At 36.6% G+C, this 20132-nt stretch overlaps 2 long non-coding RNA genes across 2 annotated transcripts; both read left to right on the forward strand.

Annotated features, from left to right (window-relative positions):
• The first annotated feature begins 3048 nt into the window (after positions 1 to 3048).
• On the forward strand, positions 3049 to 4318 carry LOC141387022 (uncharacterized). The gene is made up of 2 exons (XR_012408459.1): positions 3049 to 3711; positions 3772 to 4318. It is a non-coding gene; the product is annotated as an uncharacterized lncRNA (long non-coding RNA).
• Positions 4319 to 12130: 7812 nt separating this feature from the next.
• On the forward strand, positions 12131 to 13288 carry LOC141406374 (uncharacterized). The gene is made up of 2 exons (XR_012413374.1): positions 12131 to 12681; positions 12742 to 13288. It is a non-coding gene; the product is annotated as an uncharacterized lncRNA (long non-coding RNA).
• Positions 13289 to 20132: the final 6844 nt, after the last annotated feature.

Here is a 20132-nt window from a genome sequence, read left to right on the forward strand (position 1 = left end):
AAATCCACTGGATTTCACGAAATCCTGAAATACACCCCGGTGTTTACACTTATTTTTTGTTGATTTCAAACATATGACAATGATCAAGGTAGATGCATATGCGCAGCTGATTGAACATGAATTTTCAAAACAAGTTGTTGTAAATTGAATTAAACATCAAAAATATTCGACAATACAGAACTTTACAACTTTATTTAAAAAATTATCGTAAAATTATCTATATATCATATCAATTGTGTATAGTACCAAAAAATAAAAAAAAATAAATAATGATTTTATAGTTGAGATATCATAATAATAAATTTTGATAGATAAAAGTTGTGCTCAGAACCTACAAAATATTAGTACATGCAGTAGTTGTCCCGTTTAGTGCTAAAAATGCATTCCCGTACTCCGAAATCTAGCAAGATTTGCACTTCTCTTTAAACAAAAATAGCGCCGAATAACACCCTCTTCTCCTGTTTTCTGCCATACAATTTTGACCTATTAGAAACTAGCAGCAAGCATGTTCATATGTTCATTGGTATCTAATATTATAGCTGATACGTTGATTTTGACATTTTTGCTGGAGTTTTTGCAATTTCCGTCATTTCCCGTTTCCGTATTTTTAGGAAATTTGTATGGGGGAGAAATTTTTTACAATTAGATCGATTTTCTAAAATTAACATTAAAAAAGTACGGGAACACAATGAAAAATAGCATTGTAAGAAATTTATTTAATATTTTTCACGTTGTTTACAAATTTTGATACTAAAATTTGTTGTTTCAGCAATTCGCACATCTACCTTGTTTATTGTGATACGTGAAAAGTGTTGCAACTTTTGGTACTTTTTTAGGCAAAAGCAAGGTTGTATATCACGTGTACTGTGATTTCGATGTTGATTTCGCTGAAATCACGAAATGAGATGATTTCATTTTTGTATGCGAAATCATGATAAATTTTGCATGATTCCGCGCGAAATCACGAAACGCCTTCGAAATCACGAAAAGACGCCGAATGTAAACCAAACATTAGCATTACTCTTGCATTTCTTTGCTGTGTGTCCGTAAGACAAACAATTTTCACATATTTTGTTATCAGAGATATATTTTCTTTTCTCTGAAAGTGGCCAAGAGCGAAATTTGAAACAATTTCGTAACGAATGATTTTGCTGACATGCCTTGCATGGCTTATAAGGAGAATCAATAGATGTGTTGTAACTGTTAACTTTATTGGAAGTTGTTGCATTCGTGGAAGGCTTCCTCATATCAGAAATTGATTCAAGCATGTTCAATCTCTTAGTAATGAAATCGTCTAGTTGATCCCATGATGGCATTTCCTTATGATCGGAAAGGGAACTCTCCCAAGCAGATAGTGTTTCTTCGGGTAATTTTGAATAGACCCAATATACCAATATAGGGTCCCAGGATATTACAGAGATGTTGTAAGTCCGAAGGACAGAAAGGCAATTGTTGATGGTGTATTGTAAATTTCGTAAACATTTCACTTTTTCGGAAGAAACGTGATCCATTTCAAAAAATTTCCTTAGCTGATGATTTACGAGAATGCGTTTGTTTTCATAACGCTGACGCAAAGCGTCTCAGGCTAGAGTGAAATTATCATCAGTTTGATTAGCTTCGCCTCTGGTTTTGGCGCACAAATGAAACAGTTTTTGAGCTGGCGAGAGCTTCTCATGTTTAATATATATTGCGCTAAACATGTCGCGGAAACTTGGCCGCCATTGAACAGCTCGGTGTAAGCCTGTAATTTTAAAGAATAACTGCAATCATTTGAAATCTTGGTGGAAACATTGGATTTCGATTCTGACTTTTCCAATTTCTGTTTCTCGGTTTGAACGAGGTCGAGAATCGAAGCTTTACACTCCTTGTATGATCTACAAGATTCTGTAAATTTTGCATGTATTGTGTTTCTCATTGTTGTGGTTACTTGTTCGCTCTCTTTGGCGCCATCTCTAGAGGCCGTATAGTCCTCAACAGGAATTTGCTGAAAATTAGCACAGAATGTGACCACTTGGTCCGAAAAGAAAATGAATTTATGAGGTGCTCTCTCGACATCATTTGTAGCCATTGTTCTTTGAGTATAATTTGTATGTGATTCGATCCGATAAGGTATTTTTTGTTCAGAAGATTGGAGAATTTATCAGTCGAAAAAAATATTTGCGACAAATATTTTAAAATGACTAGTCTCCTAAGTGGTACCTTGAGAGCAATAGCAACGGGGTTTTACCTCAAATTTTGTCAACGAATATTTTTTCTTTTAAATAAAGAAAAAACACCGAGAGTTTTGAGGTTTGTAACAACTAGAAATCGAACAGTCTTGATATGTACAACAATTACAATATATCGGAAATGTTGCACACCAATTGAAAGCACTCTTTTCTGTTCAACCGGCAATGTGTTATTTAAGTTTGATACTCTGTTAGAATGTATTATTTTATGCGAGTATTTTTTACGATTTATCAGCTGCTAGCTCAAAATGGTATAACGAAACAGTAAAGAGAATTCTTCGTCTGTGAACAGATTGAGATAGGAAGATTGCAGTTGAAATGCGAATGTGATTTAGAAGAGAATAAGACCTTATCACAGTCTCTTGTAGGATGAAGCAGCTAATTAACTTCAATTGAAATACTTTATTCTTTTCTTTTTTGTTTTAAAGGTGGTAAGAATTTTTTTATGTTGTTGATGGAGTTGTTTTCTAAACAACGGTTTAAATGTGTGATAAAAATTATGAACTTATGGCAATGAATTTTCTATTAATGTGATGCTACATACTCTTAACATGAAACTATAACATTTTCCGATTAAACATGTGGGAAATTATGTACACCGAATATCTCCACATACCGAATATCCTTGCGTTAACGAAATTGTTTGCTATGATATGTTTGCTATTTTTAGCAAAAAATAAGAATTCTTCTTCTTATTTGCAAAAACTCTCCAAATGTCCCCACTAGAAAATGTAAAGACATGCGAAGTCTCATTCACTCACTTCTTTCAAACCGTACAAGTCAGTAATTAGAAAACAGGTTGCCAACTACTTTAATAGCTCAGAGGAAGAGTGCTGGTCTAACAATCGGAAGGACCGCGGTTCGATCCCGGGCCGGACCAATGTTTTTTTTTCTTCTTCTTATTTTTTCCGTTAAAAACATATTCTCTTTTTACGGTCTCAGAGTCTTCGGATAGTGGGCGGAGCTAAGCTCGTTCGCAAGGTATGTAGTAGTAAGTAACGGTCGTGTAAATGTAAGATATCACTATTTGTGAGTATTATCGTCAAGTTCCTCAATATACATATGTATTATTAGTGGTGAAAAATCAATGTCATGTAAGATCTCTACTCCCACAATTCCAAAAATAATACTCATTGTTCTTTCGCTTCCTTGATCTGCCAAAGTCAACACGTATTTAATAGTCAAACTTGTGTTTAATATTTGCAAAGTTAAAGAATTTCAAAAAGTGTCAGCAGTGCCTTCATCTAAGTGCGATTATAAATCCACAAAAATATTTTGAATCCTGAATTCTGGTGTTGCACTCAATATTCTATTGTACGAAAATCATTCACCTGCAAAATAAACTCGGGTGATTTTAGTGAGATTTGGTGTCCATTACGTTTTTACGTAAAATGTTATTAGCCGACGGCAGTATTGGCTACATCTGATCCAAGCGAAATTTATACTAAAACTTATTTCAATCGTAAGAGTCAATTATAATAAGGTAAGAAGTGACATGAATAATTTTGTAAGGTTGATGCAAACGTAGTTTATATCCCTTTAGATTTGCCTACCATTGTATATTCCCTGGCGGCAACTGATTGCATTGTCGTTGATGTGGAGTGCGTTAGAATTCCGGCCACTATTGTTGTTGTGGTAACAAGTTAGAAGATAGCCTTTCCGATTGATGTGATTTCCCTATTTTGCCATAAAAAACCACCGGACTTTGTTACCAACCTCCATTTGCAGTATTCATATTAATTGTGGCCAAATTCGTATATTGTGCGAGATTACAAGTGTTTCAACCCCATCTGTTGTACACCAGCATCTTTAACAAATCTTGTTCTAAAAATAGATGATCGTATAATGTGGCCACTCCAACTAACCTGTGGCCGCCAGACTTGGTAAATTCCCTTTAATTAGATGAGAGCACTGTAAAATACTGTTCTAGCTGTCGATTTCCAACACCTGCTAGTAGCCCAGAGAGTAAGTGGGCGCTGCAAAACGTAAAGTCGTCGTTGCAACCTAGAGGCTGGGGTTCAAATCCCCACACCAGCGGATTTAATATAATTTATATTTAAAATAACAGTCAGATAAGTTTTTAAGTAAAACCAGAAGTATCAGATATAAATACCCCTAAACATATGCAAACAATTTAATCTTAATGCTTATTTCTAAAGTCCTGCAGCGAAATCTACAAACACACACCATCATTAAACAGCAACACAAATACATGTTCATCATCGAGGCCTCGGCGATTATCCTGAATGTGGTTCCAAAGGATGCTGAATTGAAAGCACCAGGAAGAAAGACCCTGGTAAAAATAGTGAGTTTCATAAAAACAAAAAAATTATTTGCATATGTGTCCTTGTTGAAGCCAGGTAATCAAAGGATCAATCTACTCCAATAAAATTACACTTTTATTATTATCCTTATTAGACTTTTATGGTCGCATAAATCCTTTCCAAATCTGTAAGAGTAGATTGATTGTTTCGAATACCTCACGAAATGTAAGCATAAATGCATTACCACTCCATTCAAACTTCTATTTCATATATTATTATTCATATTATTCTTCATATTATTCATATATTATTGGCTGTTAGCCAAATAAGCTATAAATTGTTACCTAAAATTACAAAGGACAAAGATCCCTTTCACTATCAAATTTATATAGGATTGATCATATGGCTCTCTTCTTTGAACAAAATAGGAATTCCTTTCAAATCTATGATCTGCAAATCTGGATATTGTGTAGTTTTGTTTGATTAATTGAATTTCGATAATAATTTCAAGATCCTTATTTAAACATTCCCAATTTGTTCCAGGAAAGGAGTTATAGGCAATCTCCAAATATTTTGCAATTTAAATTTGAGAGTTTTCCATGCCCCTTGTTTAATATTTAAAATCTTGTTTTGAGACAAATTTAGCTTATTAAGTTATAGTATTGTTGTTCTACAGAACAGTCGTAAAATGAACTATAAATTGTACTTTTATGTAGTCATGTATATTCGGCATCTTTGAATACTTCTTCAACTTATATCCTTTGATGAAGTAATTTTGTTTAAATATATCTTGGATTAACTAACAAGATGGAACTGTAAACTAAAAAAATCTTTTCTTTACTGTGGTGAGGTAGGCTAGGGGGGAAAATATCGCTTTAGGGGTCTCAACAATATGTTGCCATTGAGGCCATGGCAGGGTAAGGGTCAAGAGGCTGAGCTCCGACTAACATCAGGAGCCTTTTTTATAGATATCTAGGATTGACATACAGATCTTCTTTGTTTTGATCTGGACCAACAGGGGTATAATCGTTGGCCAGAAAAGTATACATCCATCCAAACTTATTTTTCTTTGCATACAATCTCGGGAGTCTATAATAATCTTCTTTGTTTATGTTTGAAGGATATGACTTTGAGATCCGAAACAGACATGAACCCCCCCAGTTGGCTGTAAGCTAGCAGAACCAATGGCTCCCACTCGTCTGATGGTTCTCGAATTTAGTCCACACAGTTATTCGACCAACATATCCTTGTGTTCAGTTTAGTATGGTATAGACTCGTTGAGGATGTCCATCCTTACAACAACAAATTTTCATTTGGAGATTACTGAACATTACATAAATAAATGGCGCCCAGCGTGGGGCGAAATATTCGAATCCTTTAACGATATAATTATCCTTGTCGCACTTTGATCTGTATTCATTTTCAGAATTCAATTTAGCAGTAATCCTGCAGCATATATTTGTGAAGTCCCGTAGAATTTTCATTAATGATGGAAATTCTGTTGGAATTTACAAATATAAGTTTGTTATCCGAAAGGAATCGATTGCCTCATTATCCTTTTTGTAAATTTCCATGAAACAAATATATTTTCTTCGAATTGCTTCGTCATCCTTTTCCGTGTGCTGAATACTTGTTGAAGGCTCTCCGGATTTTCAGTTTTCTGATTGTTTCGGAAAATTCTGACCGAGATGCCCTTCCTCAATATTTTCCGTACCGGTAGAGGGATGGCATTGTATTTTGCTGAAATTATAAAGTATATCAGGAGTTCATAGATTCGTTTTCGTAAAACTTGGTTATCATCATCCTAACTTTTTACGGATGCACTTTGTTTTTTGCTGTTGCGAAACAAAGTCCGAAAATGTTAGTTTAAAGTGCAAGAAGAATGATGGTTTGTTGTGCGAAAGCCAGTTTATTTACAACTTATGTACTCCATAGCCCAGCTTTGTTTTTATTTGTCTAATCAATCCAAAGATATCGTAAACATTTCCCTCACAATTACCTCACCCACAAAAGTAAAGAAAGTACTCTATTTTATTATCCTAAATTATCTTTTTTATTCCAAATTGAATTTCACATCAATTTTGGAGTTACAAAATAATCACCATTTATCCAACGTTGGAGCTTCTTGTTACCAACTCAATTATCGTTACCAACTTAGTGTTGCCTTCAATTCGATTTCATCCTTATTATTTCAAAATGTCAGTACCAAGAAGTCCTTTGTCGAATCCTAATATGGATTCCGGAACCTCCGCTGAGGAGACTTTGAATTGTCCTTGTTGCGAAGATGTTATCCAGACTCAAATGCAAGAATGCTATATTATTGACTCGTGTCAACATATCTTCCATCGTTCATGTATCGAAAAAGCAATGGAAAGTTCACCACGATGTCCTTCTTGTAAAGGGCTATTTGAGCCATCAGGACTTAAAAAATATCCTATTGTTTCTACGGCATCAGTAGAAATGTCCACTCAAACGGGTGCGATAAAAAAACCTACTCCTGCTTATCGCGAAAAAGCGCGTGGCGCTGCCGTACACCGTCCAATTACCCGTAATTTTAGTCGAACATTATTTTCCGAAAACCTCAATGTTAGTAATGACTATGAGTTTCCAACTAATGCCATGAATGAATTAGTAGAAGATTATGAATCTCAAACTTTAAGTAATAACCGACCTAATCTGATGAATTTTTCAAATTCCGCAGAGAACACAACCATCCAAAATAATAAGAAGCGAAATCCTCCCACTTCTAAATCTAATGAACTGGATTATTCTAGAATTGATCAAATGATTGAAAAAAAATTAATAAAAGTTTTTAAAAAATTTAACATCGGGGCACTGGTACCAGAACAAAATTTGGCTTTTCCAACTAACTCCAATCCCAGCAATTATAACTCTGGTTCGATTCATAACTCCCAAACAAATAATGCATCTAGCAATCAAATTGATTTACCGGAAATTTCGGATTCCGTACAAAGATCACAACTTTTGCGACCAGATAGGGTTACCTTTATAATTCAGAACTGGAATCTTCAGTTTGATGGTTCTAGCAATGGATTGTTAGTTGATGAGTTTCTCTATCGAATAAAGACTTTAACCAAAGAACACTTAAATGACAACTTCTCGTACATCTGCAAAAATCTGCCCATCATTCTGACGGGGAAAGCAAAAGAGTGGTACTGGAGGTACCACAAGAGTGTGGATTCCATTCAATGGAATGAGTTTTGTGGCGCTTTACGCTGTCAGTTTAAGGACCTTAGATCAGATTTTGACCTAATGGAAACCATTAGGGGAAGAAAGATGAGGAGCGGAGAATCCTTTGATTCTTTTTATGACGCTATATGCTCGATTGCGGACAGGCTTCGACATCCTATTCCCGAAGAAGAATTTGTAGAAATTCTCGTGCGGAATCTGAGACCAGATATTCGCCACGAACTTCTATACGTCCCTATCTTAACCATTCCTCATCTCAGAAAATTAGTTCAAATGCGAGAGAACTTAATGAATGAAGATTCATTTAGGAAAAATTCCACCCAAAAGTCCCAATATTCTGCTAATACATTCAACGTCCGTAGGAATGTTGCCGAACTTCAATCGGAGGAATTAGTTTCCGAGGAATCCAATAATGATGCTTGCATAGATGCCATTAATAAGGATCCATCCGCTTTGAAATGTTGGAACTGCGACGAAATCGGTCATTTTTGGGACGATTGTCTCAGGGATCGAAAGGTATTCTGCTATGGGTGTGGTACGAAGAACATGTACAAACCGCAATGTGTTAAATGTGCTACCAGAAAAATTTCTATGCAGCCAAAAAACTCCTTGCGATCCCAGCAGAACCGCAATCTTCCTTAGAAAATAAAAAACCTTCTGAATTCCCCCTAAACCAAACTAAAACAGCTACAATCACCATTCTGAAACCAGCAATACAACCTGTCAAAACTGATCAGAAACTACTATACCCAATTCGGCCTTATCATGAAAGGTATCAGGAGTACATTGAGAAACGAAATAGAATATTTTCGGTCTCTGAACTTTCAGTCTCAATTCCTAAAACTCCCAAAAGATCTACTCGGCGACTTCGACTGTACTTCAAAAGAAGAAAGCAAGCTTCCAGATACGTCATTTCCACAATAATCAATTGTCCCTCTGACAAAAGATTCTATGCCAAAGTACAATTTCTTAATTTTACCGAGTATGGCCTATTAGATACTGGTGCTAACATCTCATGTATAGGGTCTGATTTAGCAACCCATAATTTATCTAATTATACTGAACATACTCCAGGAAAAACCGGGGTCAGAACCGCTGATGGATCCTTTCAAAGGACCTTAGGATCATTGGTTGTTAATATGAGTTTTCGTGGAGAAACACACAAAATGAAATTGTTAATAGTACCGTCAATAACACAGCGTCTTATCCTTGGCCTTGATTTTTGGAAATCTTTTTCCTTGGCCCCAAGCATTTTCGATAATTCCATCACTACAGATCCCTTCGTTACGCCTTGTAATCAGCCTGTTGTTTCCATTTTAGAATCATCTGATTCTTCCACTGACCATAACCTACTCTCGACAAATCCTTCATCGGAACCGATCGATTTCAAATACCCATTGACCTCAAACCAACAGGTACAGTTGAAAACAATAATAGAACTCTTTCCAAGTTTCGCTAAGCAAGGCCTAGGTAGAACTTCGTATCTAAAACACAGTATTGACATAGGTGACGCCAAGCCAGTAAAACAACGATTTTATCCGGTGTCTCCTGCTGTGGAGCACTTAATGTATAGGGAGATTGATCGTATGTTGTCGCTTGGAGTAATTGAGCCTTCTGTTTCTGCGTGGTCGTCACCTATGCGACTGGTAGTAAAACCAAATAAAGTTCGCTTATGTTTAGATGCGAGAAAATTAAATTTAGTCACAAAAAAGGATGCTTATCCACTACCTAGTATTGAAGGTATATTCGCGAGGCTGCCTAAGGCAAACATCATTACCAAACTGGACTTGAAAGACGCCTATAGGCAGGTAGGTCTGTCAGAGGAGTCAAAACCTCTTACAGCTTTTACAGTGCCCGGAAGGCCACTGTACCAGTTTGTAGTGATGCCTTTCGGGCTTTGTACAGCCCCACAGACCATGTGTCGACTCGTAGACATGATTATACCTCCCGATCTGAGGTATTGTGTATTCGGGTATCTAGATGACATTGTCGTGGTGTCCGAAGATTTCAGCCAACATTTGTCTATATTGGTCCGCATTGCCGACGAATTTCGAAAAGCCAATTTAACATTAAATATAGAGAAGAGCCAATTCTGTGTCACTAGAACCAAGTATTTAGGCTATGTGATAGGAAATGGGGGTATTCAAACCGACCCAGAAAAAGTAGATTCAATTGTAAACTGGCCTGTACCGAAAAATATTCGTCAAGTTAGGGGCTTTTTAGGCCTTGCGGGTTGGTACAGGAGGTTTATCGAGAACTTTTCCTCGATAACCTTCCCCATCTCCGAAACCCTGTCAACTAAAACGAAAGGTCCTTTGAGACCATCAAAACCTTACTTACTACTGCACCCGTTTTGTCAAACCCCGACTTCACAAGAAAATTCTATCTACACTGTGACGCCTCGGATTATGGCATCGGGGCAGTCTTAGTACAGCTAGACACAGAGGGAAATGAACGCCCAATTGCATTTATGTCCAAAAAGTTGAACACCGCCCAAAGGAACAATAGCGTAACGGAGCGGGAGTGTCTAGCTGCTATAGAGGCCATCAAAAAATTCCGGTGTTACCTGGAATTGCAGGATTTCGAGGTCGTAACAGATCACTCGTCCCTTCTATGGCTAATGAAACAACCCGACCTGACAGGCCGACTAGCTAGGTGGGTTTTCAAACTGCAGCCCTATAAATTTACGATTAGCCATAGAAAGGGCAAGGATCACGTCGTACCCGATGCCTTGTCCAGGATACCTGCCGATGAGATATCTGCCCTAGAACATATTGACCCCGAAATTGAATTGAATTCCCCTTGTTTTGAGGACCAGGACTATCAGGCATTAATAACTAAGATAAAGGATAATCCCTCAACATATCCTGATATTAAAGTCGTTGACAAATTTGTATATATTAGGACCGAGCATTATACCGGTAGTCCTGGGGAAGAAATTTCTACCTGGAAGTTGTGGATTCCTGAGAGAATGCGACGGTCATTAATAGTGAGGTTCCATAATAGTCCTATAGCTTCCCACGGAGGTATGGGAAAAACATTGGAACTTATACGACGACATTTTTTCTGGCCAGGTATGGTGTCCGATGTTCGGGAATACATTCGAACATGCGAAACATGTAAGACTTCCAAACATCCTAATTACATTCTTAAGCCCGAAATGGGAAAGCCAACCCAAACAATCAGACCTTTCCAAAGATTGTATGTGGACCTACTAGGTCCTTATCCACGGTCCAAAAATGGATATATTGGCCTTTTGATTGTCCTCGACCATTTGACAAAATATCACTGGCTATGCCCTATTAAGAAATTTACCTCAGTGCCAATACGAGAATTCTTGCTCAAGAACATTTTCCATTCGTTTGGTGTACCAGAAGAGATTGTCAGTGACAATGGTACCCAATTTAAATGTAATGAATTCAACACCTTTTTAACTAAGTTCGGAATCAGACATGTATACACCGCTCTATATTCGCCACAGGCTAACGCGTCTGAGCGCGTGAACCGATCAATTATAGCCAGTATTCGAGCTTATCTTAAAAGTGATCATCGACTCTGGGACGAACACCTATCCCATATCTGCTGTTCCCTAAGAAATTCCCTCCACCAATCAATTAAATGCTCTCCCTATTTTGCCCTCTTTGGGTTTAACATGATTACCCATGGAGAGACTTATGCCCTTTTAAAAAATATTCAAGCCATTGACGAACCCAGCTTTTACATGAATAGAGAAGACAACCTACAAATCATTCGGAAAGAAATAAGAAACCATATCGCAAAAGCTTATGAAAATAACAGAGACCAGTACAACTTGCGAACTCGGTCCATAACTTATTCCGTCGGTCAAAATGTATTCCGGCGAAACTTTGCCCAAAGCAACGCGGAAAAAAAGTTTAACGCCAAACTGGCTCCCGTTTTCTTGCCGGCTAAAGTAAGAAAAAGGGTAGGTAACGTATATTATGAATTAGAAGACCTAGAAGGCAAACTGGTAGGAACTTTCCATGCCAAAGATATAAGGACATAATTTCTTCTTATTCCGATTAATATCGTAATACAAAGATCGATATTACTCGGTTTTGTGGGAAATTATGTACACCGAATATCTCCACATACCGAATATCCTTGCGTTAACGAAATTGTTTGCTATGATATGTTTGCTATTTTTAGCAAAAAATAAGAATTCTTCTTCTTATTTGCAAAAACTCTCCAAATGTCCCCACTAGAAAATGTAAAGACATGCGAAGTCTCATTCACTCACTTCATTCAAACCGTACAAGTCAGTAATTAGACAACAGGTTGCCAACTACTTTAATAGCTCAGAGGAAGAGTGCTGGTCTAACAATCGGAAGGACCGCGGTTCGATCCCGGGCCGGACCAATGTTTTTTTTCTTCTTCTTATTTTTTCCGTTAAAAACATATTCTCTTTTTACGGTCTCAGAGTCTTCGGATAGTGGGCGGAGCTAAGCTCGTTCGCAAGGTATGTAGTAGTAAGTAACGGTCGTGTAAATGTAAGATATCACTATTTGTGAGTATTATCGTCAAGTTCCTCAATATACATATGTATTATTAGTGGTGAAAAATCAATGTCATGTAAGATCTCTACTCCCACAATTCCAAAAATAATACTCATTGTTCTTTCGCTTCCTTGATCTGCCAAAGTCAACACGTATTTAATAGTCAAACTTGTGTTTAATATTTGCAAAGTTAAAGAATTTCAAAAAGTGTCAGCAGTGCCTTCATCTAAGTGCGATTATAAATCCACAAAAATATTTTGAATCCTGAATTCTGGTGTTGCACTCAATATTCTATTGTACGAAAATCATTCACCTGCAAAATAAACTCGGGTGATTTTAGTGAGATTTGGTGTCCATTACGTTTTTACGTAAAATGTTATTAGCCGACGGCAGTATTGGCTACATCTGATCCAAGCGAAATTTATACTAAAACTTATTTCAATCGTAAGAGTCAATTATAATAAGGTAAGAAGTGACATGAATAATTTTGTAAGGTTGATGCAAACGTAGTTTATATCCCTTTAGATTTGCCTACCATTGTATATTCCCTGGCGGCAACTGATTGCATTGTCGTTGATGTGGAGTGCGTTAGAATTCCGGCCACTATTGTTGTTGTGGTAACAAGTTAGAAGATAGCCTTTCCGATTGATGTGATTTCCCTATTTTGCCATAAAAAACCACCGGACTTTGTTACCAACCTCCATTTGCAGTATTCATATTAATTGTGGCCAAATTCGTATATTGTGCGAGATTACAAGTGTTTCAACCCCATCTGTTGTACACCAGCATCTTTAACAAATCTTGTTCTAAAAATAGAGGATCGTATAATGTGGCCACTCCAACTAACCTGTGGCCGCCAGACTTGGTAAATTCCCTTTAATTAGATGAGAGCACTGTAAAATACTGTTCTAGCTGTCGATTTCGAACACCTGCTAGTAGCCCAGAGAGTAAGTGGGCGCTGCAAAACGTAAAGTCGTCGTTGCAACCTAGAGGCTGGGGTTCAAATCCCCACACCAGCGGATTTAATATAATTTATATTTAAAATAACAGTCAGATAAGTTTTTAAGTAAAACCAGAAGTATCAGATATAAATACCCCTAAACATATGCAAACAATTTAATCTTAATGCTTATTTCTAAAGTCCTGCAGCGAAATCTACAAACACACACCATCATTAAACAGCAACACACATACATGTTCATCATCGAGGCCTCGGCGATTATCCTGAATGTGGTTCCAAAGGATGCTGAATTGAAAGCACCAGGAAGAAAGACCCTGGTAAAAATAGTGAGTTTCATAAAAACAAAAAAATTATTTGCATATGTGTCCTTGTTGAAGCCAGGTAATCAAAGGATCAATCTACTCCAATAAAATTACACTTTTATTATTATCCTTATTAGACTTTTATGGTCGCATAAATCCTTTCCAAATCTGTAAGAGTAGATTGATTGTTTCGAATACCTCACGAAATGTAAGCATAAATGCATTACCACTCCATTCAAACTTCTATTTCATATATTATTATTCATATTATTCTTCATATTATTCATATATTATTGGCTGTTAGCCAAATAAGCTATAAATTGTTACCTAAAATTACAAAGGACAAAGATCCCTTTCACTATCAAATTTATATAGGATTGATCATATGGCTCTCTTCTTTGAACAAAATAGGAATTCCTTTCAAATCTATGATCTGCAAATCTGGATATTGTGTAGTTTTGTTTGATTAATTGAATTTCGATAATAATTTCAAGATCCTTATTTAAACATTCCCAATTTGTTCCAGGAAAGGAGTTATAGGCAATCTCCAAATATTTTGCAATTTAAATTTGAGAGTTTTCCATGCCCCTTGTTTAATATTTAAAATCTTGTTTTGAGACAAATTTAGCTTATTAAGTTATAGTATTGTTGTTCTACAGAACAGTCGTAAAATGAACTATAAATTGTACTTTTATGTAGTCATGTATATTCGGCTTCTTTGAATACTTGTTCAACATATATCCTTTGATGAAGTAATTTTGTTTAAATATATCTTGGATTAACTAACAAGATGGAACTGTAAACTAAAAAAATCTTTTCTTTACTGTGGTGAGGTAGGCTAGGGGGGAAAATATCGCTTTAGGGGTCTCAACAATATGTTGCCATTGAGGCCATGGCAGGGTAAGAATCAAGAGGCTGAGCTCCGACTAACATCAGGAGCCTTTTTTATAGATATCTAGGATTGACATACAGATCTTCATTGTTTTGATCTGGACCAACAGGGGTATAATCGTTGGCCAGAAAAGTATACATCCATCCAAACTTATTTTTCTTTGCATACAATCTCGGGAGTCTATAATAATCTTCTTTGTTTATGTTTGAAGGATATGACTTTGAGATCCGAAACAGACATGAACCCCCCCAGTCGGCTGTAAGCTAGCAGAACCAATGGCTCCCACTCGTCTGATGGTTCTCGAATTTAGTCCACACAGTTATTCGACCAACATATCCTTGTGTTCAGTTTAGTATGGTATAGACTCGTTGAGGATGTCCATCCTTACAACAACAAATTTTCATTTGGAGATTACTGAACATTACAAACACCCATATGAAGATATGTATATTATACGTAAGTAGTTTTCCTCAGATATAAAAACCAGAATTTTAATAGATTTTCCTGAAGCTTCTATGCGTTAGAGTTTATCAAAAATGCAATATAGTCTACCAACAACTTTGATGATTTCTTTTTGTTAACAGTTAAAAACAGTTTTAAGTTGAAAAAATTTTTATGTATAACGTGCGTTGGGGATTGTAGAAATGTCAAAATTTCAAAGCGTTTTAATCGATTTAAGTTGAATTCTGCGATTTTCAAATGCATTATTTTTAAATAGTTTCTCATGAACGCTCGAAAAATGCCTATAACTCAGTGATCGTTTCCAGATAGAGACAGTTGTATGATGTTTCTCCTAAAATACTAATTTGTCTTTGGCAACAGCAAATATTATAGATGGTCGTATGCCACTAATGATCTAATTATTTTGGAACAATTTTTATTATTTACTTTCTTAGATTTCCGCAACGGCTTGTCGGAAAAGCCATATACGAGAAATGGTATGTATAAATGCAAGGAGATCAACAAGTATAGGAGAACAACTTATCTTGTTTGCCTTTTAACAACGGCTGAGGCATACCACAAATATGGACTAATAGCACTAGAAGTTCTCTTAGTATGATGTTACACGATCTTAGTAGGCCGTATGTGCATACAGGAAGATGACAAGGATAATACTCTGGTATTAGCGTAGGTGACTTTTCATAGGTCTAATCAAATTTTGTATAGTTTCATTGAAATTTCGAAACCTACTAGAACTTTCGAAACCTACAACTTCGATATTTTCAGTCGAAATTAAGAGTATTTTTCTTTAAAAAACTCTGACAATGTTTTCAACCAACTAAATGTTGTCCCTTTCCAACGGGGTTATAAATTGGAAATTTAAGACCCAAAAAAACTAACGAAAATAACAGATTATCGCCAATTTGTTAGTATGATTTTTCGACAATTGTTCAATAAGTGAGAAATGATATTCGTACTTACAAATATTTCCACTTAACCGATCCCTTGTGTAAATGACAATCTAATTTTAGCGAATTATTCCAAATGACTTTTTCTCCAACGAAGGCAACTCGATGAAATTCGTACAAAAAAACAAATAAAAATTTTTAAAAGAAACTGTATCGGGAAAGGTACTTCATTAATACTTAACTTACATACACACCCACTGACAAACAGATATACAAACGGGCTGGCGTAAACTTTTGTCATGCCATGGAGTTTGATGTAGCGTGGTTGCTGGGCGGCATGTCCACAGACGAAAAAAGATTGGAGTTGATTATTAACAGACTGTTGTGATATCGTTGCAATAGGCAGTGTCTTGTACACACCGATGCACTGATGTAAAAGAGTCAAGTGCAAGAAATTTCTCAAACAGTTGATGGCTGTTGTTAACAGAGTTGATGATGGTGGTTGGAGAAAATGTTGATGTCGTGATGTCGATGTCTGGCCAAACAGGTGATTGAGTAGATTCCTTAAGAGCCGATAGTTTATTGGCTAATGTTAGTAATATTCTACGCACAATATTCAATGCCAAAGCGACGGAGTTTATTGTTGTAAATTAGACGCGCTTTTTGGGGTAAATGACTTGCCCAAACTATGATGGATGTGCTTATATATGTACGTACATACATTATGGCGGGCAAGAATTTGTCAAATATAATTTTTTTAAATATAGCGATTTGAAGCGTTCCAATTTGCCTTACACGTATTGTGTATGACAATTTTTATTTTCTTTTTGAAATGTTACAGATCAATAAATTAGATTTATGCTCTTTCTTTGTCTGTTATGAACCACAGAAAAATAAGAAGGGGGCAAAGGAAAAAAACCAGAAACCTTTGTTGTAATCTCTCAATTTATATGCAATGGTTTGCACCCGAACAGAGTGAAGAGTATTACATGACCAATAAGAGAGTTTATGTGTTGCGTAATTGCGGATGCATTAAGGCAAGAAAAATTTTGTTTCTTGATTTGCTTTTTTGTTGTGTTTTGTATAAACAGCGGGTAGAGTTCCTTTACTAAGAATAATGCGACCTGAAGAAAGCTTTTAATGGTGCTTAAGCTTTTAATGGTGCGTATTTTTATTCAACGTTTGAAATTACACCACAATTTGTTTAAAAAAAAACCCTATATGCTCACACTTTAGTAAAGTCCTACATACCTTTTTTCCATTTTATTTAAACCACTGTTTCCTCCAAGAAATTTAAGATAGCAGCGGTGGACGTGATCCAAGAAAAATAGTTCGTTAATTCCTTAGAGGCTCGTAAGGACCATGAACATTGCGATGTTGGCCTTTAGTGGACTGTAGATACTTCAGCGGTGTCTGCGGTGGCAAACTTCTCAATTGTAAAGCGGCCTTTTTTTGGAAATAAAAAGGCAATGGATTTTTTCTTCAAAATGGTGACAATGGTATGTTGCGGTTTATTAAGGAAAACGTTCTTAATGCGTTAGCTTTCGTTCAGCAAGTGAAGGTTTTCTTTTTTATAGACATTTTGTGTAAAGACAAAAAATGAAACGTTTGGAATCAGAAAATGAATGGCAGCCTTTGATCCAATGAGTCAAAGCTCTGTTGGATTAAAGGTTGCCATATTGTTATAATTCAATTCAAACATTAATTCGGTTAATTGTGGAACTTAAATTTAAATATAGAGAGAAATAGTAATTCATTGTCTTATTCTAGTTTGTTGAAACAGAGTTCAACATGCCGCCCTCTTTTGCTGGAATGCAACTCAGTATTGACATCCGCCGGATATTATCCAACCAAATGCGGAGCTTTGGGCGATGGGCATGTTGGATGCGGTTTGAATTAGGCCAGCCTTTATAATTTTTGGGATCTGGTCATTAGCAATAATGATTTCAACGTTAATTGGGTTGAAAAAGTGTGGATCGGCTAAATCGTTCAAGTGATTGTAGATGTTTTTCTTTAGTTGGATTGGGTGATGCAAAATTGTGATGACTTCGAACTTCTCCGTGTATTTGTATTTTGACTGAGTGATCGTGGAACGACTGCAGATTGATGGTTGTATAGGTTTTCCCTGCCCTCTGTGTAATTTTATGTTGCAAGCACTCTACTAATTTGACAGATATCATCGTATGGGCTTTTCCAGAGTTTAGTAGAAGCCGAACATTGTCGCATCCTTCTGTAGTGATGACTTTTGCTAGCGCAGTTGGCAAAAAAATATGGGTTCTTGTGCGACAACTCAATCTCTCGCTGACATTTGATCGTTGCCGTTGTGTTGAAGACGAAGAGGAGGGCTTGGATTTGGTATCGCGTTTGGTTGACCGACCTGTTCGGTTGTTGTTGGACCTGGGCTCAAGGCTATCGCTGGATGATGGTGATCTTTGGTTTTGAGTAGATTTTGTTTTGGGCTTCGCGTCGACGTGCAACATAGTATGATGTCCTTTGTGGCACACCATGCACGTTTTTCGGCTAGGACAAAATTCGCGTTTGTGAGCCGTGCACAGGCAATTAAAACAGAGGGCCTTCTGCCGAGCCACGTTTCGACGCTTATGGACATCCATTTCATGAAAGGTAGGACAGGAATTTAGAAAGTGTCGCTCTTGACAAATGCCATATTTTGGCAGTGAAGATGGGCTGAAATGTAAGAGGTTACTAAAATGTGAGCATATGTAGGAAATCTAACAATTCGGGAGAATGCATAGTTTGACTAGCGGGCGAACAATGATTCCGTTCACCGTGCGAATTTCTGCTACGCGAACCTTGGAATCATTACCCATAAACACCTTAATTACTCTCGCCAATCGGTAGGAGGAAGATTGTCATCTTTGATTACAACGAAGTCATTAGCTTTTAAGTCTCTTTGGGTGGTTTTCCATTTATATCTCCGTTGCAGTCCTGTGATATACTCATTTTTCCAGCGTTTCGCAAAGTGCAGTTAAAGAGTTTTGAGTCTTTGCCATCGATTCATTAGTGTCAAGTTATCCGAGAAGTTTTCAGGTGCTGCAATTAATGGAGCTCCTCTCAGTAAATGACCGGGAGTAAGTGGTATTAATTCGTTAGGTTCTTCACTCAACGGTGACAGTGGTCTCGAGTTCAGAGTGCTTTCGATTCTTACTAGTAGAGTAGAAAACTCTTCATATGTATACTTTAGCTTTCCAGCAATCTTTTTGAGATGGGTCTTCATGCTTTTTACGGCTGCTTCCCAGATACCTCCCACCCATGTGTGGAGCGTGAGGCGGAATAAAATGCCATGTGAAATTATGCAAATTATATTTGGAGATTATGTGTTTTTCCGCGGTTCGTATAAACGTTTTGTACTGTTGATTTAAGGAACGACTGGCCCCTACGAAGTTGGATCCATTATCAGAGAATACTTGATTTGGTAAGCCTCTTCTTCCGATAAAACAGCTCGGTGTCACAAGGCTGTAATTTTAAAGAATAACTGCAATCATTTGAAATCTTGGTGGAAACATTGGATTTCGATTCTGACTTTTCCAATTTCTGTTTCTCGATTTGAACGAGGTCGAGAATCGAAGCTTTACACTCCTTGTATGATCTACAAGATTCTGTAAATTTTGCATGTATTGTGTTTCTCATTGTTGTGGTTACTTGTTCGCTCTCTTTGGCGCAAACTCTAGAGGCCGTATGGTCCTCAACAGGAATTTGCTGAAAATTAGCAAAGAATGTGACCACTTGGTCCGAAAAAAAAAATGAATTTATGAGGTGCTCTCTCGACATCATTTGTAGCCATTGTTCTTTGAGTATAATTTGTATGTGATTCGATCCGATAAGGTATTTTTTGTTCAGAAGATTGGAGAATTTATCAGTCGAAAAAAATATTTGCGACAAATATTTTAAAATGACTAGTCTCCTAAGTGGTACCTTGAGAGCAATAGCAACGGGGTTTTACCTCAAATTTCGTCAACGAATATTTTTTCTTTTAACTAAAGAAAAAACACTGAGAGTTTTGAGGTTTGTAACAACTAGAAATCGAACAGTCTTGATATGTACAACAATTACAATATATCGGAAATGTTGCACACCAATTGAAAGCACTCTTTTCTGTTCAACCGGCAATGTGTTATTTAAGTTTGATACTCTGTTAGAATGTATTATTTTATGCGAGTATTTTTTACGATTTATCAGCTGCTAGCTCAAAATGGTATAACGAAACAGTAAAGAGAATTCTTCGTTTGTGAACAGATTGAGATAGGAAGATTGCAGTTGAAATGCGAATGTGTTTTAGAAGAGAATAAGACCTTATCACAGTCTCTTGTAGGATGAAGCAGCTAATTAACTTCAATTGAAATACTTTATTCCTTTCTTTTTTGTTTTAAAGGTGATAAGAATTTTTTTATGTT

Source organism: Musca autumnalis, unplaced genomic scaffold, assembly GCF_047663935.1.
Source record: "Musca autumnalis isolate F117 unplaced genomic scaffold, ASM4766393v1 scaffold_5, whole genome shotgun sequence".
Lineage (NCBI taxonomy): Eukaryota > Metazoa > Arthropoda > Insecta > Diptera > Muscidae > Musca > Musca autumnalis.